Below are 5,913 nucleotides of genomic sequence, written 5' to 3' on the forward strand. Positions count from 1 at the left end.
CTGTGGTGTTGTGGTGTCTCTCTTCATGTGGTGTTGTGGTGTCTCTCTTCATGTGGTGTTGTGGTGTCTCTCTTGCTGTGGTGTTGTGGTGTCTCTCTTCATGTGGTGTCTCTTGCTGTGATGTTGTGGTGTCTCTCTTCATGTGGTGTTGTGGTGTCTCTCTGCATGTGGTGTTGTGGTGTCTCTCTTGCTGTGGTGTTGTGGTGTCTCTCTTCATGTGGTGTCTCTCTTCATGTGGTGTCTCTCTTCATATGGTGTATCTCTTCATGTGGTGTTGTGGTGTCTCTCTTCATGTGGTGTTGTGGTGTCTCACTTCATGTGGTGTTGTGGTGTCTCTCTTGCTGTGGTGTTGTGGTGTCTCTCTTCATGTGGTGTTGTGGTGTCTCTCTTCATGTGGTGTTGTGGTGTCTCTCTTCATGTGGTGTTGTGGTGTCTCTCTTGCTGTGGTGTTGTGGTGTCTCTCTTCATGTGGTGTTGTGGTGTCTCTCTTCATGTGGTGTTGTGGTGTCTCTCTTCATGTGGTGTTGTGGTGTCTCTCTTCATGTGGTGTTGTGGTGTCTCTCTTCATGTGGTGTTGTGGTGTCTCTCTTCATGTGGTGTTGTGGTGTCTCTCTTCATGTGGTGTTGTGGTGTCTCTCTTCATGTGGTGTTGTGGTGTCTCTCTTGCTGTGGTGTTGTGGTGTCTCTCTTCATGTGGTGTTGTGGTGTCTCTCTTGCTGTGATGTTGTGGTGTCTCTCTTCATGTGGTGTTGTGGTGTCTCTCTTGCTGTGGTGTTGTGGTGTCTCTCTTTATGTGGTGTTGTGGTGTCTCTCTTGCTGTGGTGTTGTGGTGTCTCTCTTTATGTAGTGTTGTGGTGTCTCTCTTCATGTGGTGTTGTGGTGTCTCTCTTGCTGTGGTGTTGTGGTGTCTCTCTTCATGTGGTGTCTCTTGCTGTGATGTTGTGGTGTCTCTCTTCATGTGGTGTTGTGGTGTCTCTCTGCATGTGGTGTTGTGGTGTCTCTCTTGCTGTGGTGTTGTGGTGTCTCTCTTCATGTGGTGTCTCTCTTCATGTGGTGTCTCTCTTCATATGGTGTATCTCTTCATGTGGTGTTGTGGTGTCTCTCTTCATGTGGTGTTGTGGTGTCTCACTTCATGTGGTGTTGTGGTGTCTCTCTTGCTGTGGTGTTGTGGTGTCTCTCTTCATGTGGTGTTGTGGTGTCTCTCTTCATGTGGTGTTGTGGTGTCTCTCTTCATGTGGTGTTGTGGTGTCTCTCTTGCTGTGGTGTTGTGGTGTCTCTCTTCATGTGGTGTTGTGGTGTCTCTCTTCATGTGGTGTTGTGGTGTCTCTCTTCATGTGGTGTTGTGGTGTCTCTCTTCATGTGGTGTTGTGGTGTCTCTCTTCATGTGGTGTTGTGGTGTCTCTCTTCATGTGGTGTTGTGGTGTCTCTCTTCATGTGGTGTTGTGGTGTCTCTCTTCATGTGGTGTTGTGGTGTCTCTCTTGCTGTGGTGTTGTGGTGTCTCTCTTCATGTGATGTGTGTTTGTTCTATATTTCAATTCTATTTTTTATTCCAGCCCCGTCCCCCGTAGGAGGCCTTTTGCCTTCCTGTAGGCCGTCATTGTAAAACATAATTTGTTCTTAACTGACTTGCCTAGTTAAAAAAAGGTTAAATAAAATGCGTTCATATTTTTGACAACCTTTACTTTTACTTCACTACATTCTTAAAGAAAATGTATATACTTTTTACTCCATACATTTTTCCTGACACCCAAAGGTACCCGTTACATTATCAATGTTTAGCAGGACAAAAATGGTTCAGTTCACACACTTATCAAGAGAACATCCCTGGTCATCTCTACTGCCCTTATCAAGAGAACATCCCTGGTCATCTCTACTGCCCTTATCAAGAGAACATCCCTGGTCATCTCTACTGCCCTTATCAAGAGAACATCCCTGGTCATCTCTACTGCCCTTACTAAGAGAACATCCCTGGTCATCTCTACTGCCCTTATCAAGAGAACATCCCTGGTCATCTCTACTGCCCTTATCAAGAGAACATCCCTGGTCATCTCTACTGCCCTTATCAAGAGAACATCCCTGGTCATCTCTACTGTCCTTATCAAGAGAACATCCCTGGTCATCTCTACTGCCTCTGATCTGGCGGACTCACTAAACAGAGAACATCCCTGATCATCTCTACTGCCTCTGATCTGGAGGACTCACTAAACAGAGAACATCCCTGATCATCTCTACTGCCTCTGATCTGGAGGACTCACTAAACAGAGAACATCCCTGGTCATCTCTACTGCCTCTGATCTGGCAGACTCACTAAACAGAGAACATCCATGGTCATCTCTACTGCCCTTATCAAGAGAACATCCCTGGTCATCTCTACTGCCTCTGATCTGGCGGACTCACTAAACAGAGAACATCCCTGGTCATCTCTACTGCCTCTGATCTGGCGGACTCACTAAACAGAGAACATCCCTGGTCATCTCTACTGCCCTTATCAAGAGAACATCCCTGGTCATCTCTACTGCCTCTGATCTGGCAGACTCACTAAACAGAGAACATCCCTGGTCATCTCTACTGCCCTTATCAAGAGAACATCCCTGGTCATCTCTACTGCCCTTATCAAGAGAACATCCCTGGTCATCTCTACTGCCTCTGATCTGGAGGACTCACTAAACAGAGAACATCCCTGGTCATCTCTACTGCCTCTGATCTGGCAGACTCACTAAACAGAGAACATCCCTGGTCATCCCTACTGCCTCTGATCTGGCAGACTCACTAAACAGAGAACATCCCTGGTCATCCCTACTGCCTCTGATCTGGAGGACTCACTAAACAGAGAACATCCCTGGTCATCCCTACTGCCTCTGATCTGGAGGACTCACTAAACAGAGAACATCCCTGGTCATCTCTACTGCCTCTGATCTGGCAGACTCACTAAACAGAGAACACCCATGGTCATCTCTACTGCCTCTGATCTGGTGGACTCACTAAACAGAGAACATCCCTGATCATCTCTACTGCCTCTGATCTGGTGGACTCACTAAACAGAGAACACCCCTGATCATCCCTACTGCCTCTGATCTGGTGGACTCACTAAACAGAGAACATCCCTGGTCATCTCTACTGCCTCTGATCTGGAGGACTCACTAAACAGAGAACATCCCTGGTCATCTCTACTGCCTCTGATCTGGAGGACTCACTAAACAGAGAACATCCCTGGTCATCTCTACTGCCTCTGATCTGGAGGACTCACTAAACAGAGAACATCCCTGGTCATCTCTACTGCCTCTGATCTGGAGGACTCACTAAACAGAGAACATCCCTGGTCATCTCTACTGCCTCTGATCTGGAGGACTCACTAAACAGAGAACATCCCTGGTCATCTCTACTGCCTCTGATCTGGAGGACTCACTAAACAGAGAACATCCATGGTCATCTCTACTGCCCTTATCAAGAGAACATCCCTGGTCATCTCTACTGCCTCTGATCTGGCAGACTCACTAAACAGAGAACATCCCTGGTCATCTCTACTGCCTCTGATCTGGTGGACTCACTAAACAGATGCTTTGTTTGTAAATGATGCCTGCGTGATAGGGTATGCCCCTGGCTGTCTGTATTTAGTTTATTTACATTTTAAACACAAACAATTGTTCCATCTAGTTTGCTTAATATAAGGAATTTGTAATGATTCTGATAATTAAGTACATATTTGCAATTACATTTACTTTTGATACTTGAGTATATTTAAATCCTCACGAGTCATTTCCTATTAAGGTATCTGAACATTTACTCAAGTATGAAAATTGGGTACTTTTTCCACCACTGAACAACTGTAACACGTTAGGAGTATCTTCATCCATTGTCAAACTGTTGCATTTATCAGATTAGTTTTTTTTTTAACCTTTTAACAATTTTGATGACTCTTGATCAATGCTCATTCGTTTTTTTTTTTTTTCAGCAGTCCCCACTTCTCTTGTATTATCAGGGAACAGCTGACAGTAACATTCTTTCAGTTTATTAATTTGTTAATTAAGAGGTGTGGTTGAAATACAATACTGTTATTCTAACTGTACCAGCGCTCCCTGTTTCAATGTGCCTGCATGGGTGGCTGTGTGGGACTGGGAGGGTGGCCACTAGTGGTCGATAGTAGAATTGCAGTCTGGTTTTTCTCTGGAAGACAAAAGAACCACGAGACGAGAAAGGCAAAATAAAATCACAAATTCCATTCACTTGGCTTTATGTGTGTTTCAGAATATTTTTTGGGATGTACTCAGGGGCATTTCTAATCATTTATTATAGTTTCAGCTATCAGACACGTTTACTAAAAATTATTTTGTTATGCTAAATTCTGCAGAATTGCATCCTGGGAAAATGGAAAAACACTCCTATTTTACGAGTAAAATAACAGTTCAAACGTGTTTTCACCTTTCCATCTACAAGCAGACAAAATAACACTGAACATTAATTTAATTGATTGGCTTTTTTCTCAATAGCCGTGGTGCTATAACCATTAGCCTAAAACGTTTGCACGGGAATCACTATCCCACATTACTCATGTACAACTCATACTTACCTGGCAAGGGAGACACCGTGATCAAGAAGGCGGTTCACCCAGGGCGAGGCTCAGCCATTGCACTCCGGCTGTGCTGACCCCTGCGAATTTCTCAAATGTGGAAATCTCGATTGCATAATTTCTGGTAGTGGGGGACTGCGTTCGCGCTCTCCCCTGATTTCACTGTGAAAGAAAGCCGATACTTTGACAAGAGATCTGATCTACCTTATTTACTATTTGGTGATTGTGGTTTTAATAGCGCTGCTGTTTACAGATCCTACAATCAACAAGAGTTTATCCATGTCCATCGCTTTGCTCGGTGCTGTATCCGATTCACGTGTTATTTTCTACTGTTAGAAATATGTGAATAATATTAATCAAATCACCTCTGCTTAGTACAGTGACAACAAAAAGAGACCAAGAACGATTTAGTCCAATCACCGTACGCAAAAATATGATGTGACTGTCCCATGTTTCTGATTTGTGTGTGTTCGTGCAAGTGGGAAACATGTTGACTCACCCTACTTGTTGAGAAACACCAATGCCATCCTCCTCTCTTTCATGTTGACAAAACGGTCTATCACTCTGTCATACAGTACACACTTGTATTTGTTGTTGTCCTAGGCTACCTGTATAAAATGCTTGCTCGCTAACCTAACTTCCTTTAATGGGTAACGTTAGCTAGTTAACATTATTAGCCTTCTACATCTAGCTATATATTGAACTTCCATCATCTCGGGCCAGGGGCACAGCAATGTATGTATTAATGGTTGGATCAGAAAGCATCAGATAAATGGCCGACCGACAGGTATAGAGACAAAGGGACGCTGTTCCTCTCGCTCGGATGCTTTCTCCTGTGAGATACATTCAGCCTCTTGCGAATTCAAGGGAAATTATGAAACACAGAGAGACGAAAGATACATTATTTATTTTTTAAATTGGGAAGCTTGTCTTCCATTCGGCATCCACGAATAGACGCCTCTGGAAACAGATGTCAGCCTGACATCAGTCACTCCCCCTCTGCAGTCCTGGAGACACCACTGCAGCGGCTCTTATATCCGGTCTCAGATGCCAGTAAAACAGGGTTCCTCAACCCCTCAGCCCGCGGGTGATTTTTCATTTCATCAGATTATCCTGCCAACCTCCAGAGGGAGTCAGACGCAATTGTGTCTGGATATTTTACAGATCTGGACAGTGAAACTACACTGCTCAAAAAAATAAAGGGAACACTAAAATAACACATCCTAGATCTGAATGAATGAAATATTCTTATTAAATACTTTTTTTCTTTACATAGATGAATGTGCTGACAACCAAATCACGCAAAAATTATGAATGGAAATCAAATGTATCAACCCATGGAAGT

At 44.0% G+C, this 5,913-nt stretch overlaps 1 non-coding gene across 1 annotated transcript; it reads left to right on the forward strand.

The window, feature by feature from the left end:
• The first annotated feature begins 4,560 nt into the window (after window positions 1-4,560).
• LOC118373236 (U1 spliceosomal RNA) lies at window positions 4,561-4,724 on the forward strand. Its single transcript, XR_004823381.1, has one exon. It is a non-coding gene; the product is annotated as a U1 spliceosomal RNA (small nuclear RNA).
• Window positions 4,725-5,913: the final 1,189 nt, after the last annotated feature.

This window comes from Oncorhynchus keta, chromosome 26, assembly GCF_023373465.1.
Source record: "Oncorhynchus keta strain PuntledgeMale-10-30-2019 chromosome 26, Oket_V2, whole genome shotgun sequence".
Taxonomy (NCBI): Eukaryota; Metazoa; Chordata; class Actinopteri; order Salmoniformes; family Salmonidae; genus Oncorhynchus; species Oncorhynchus keta.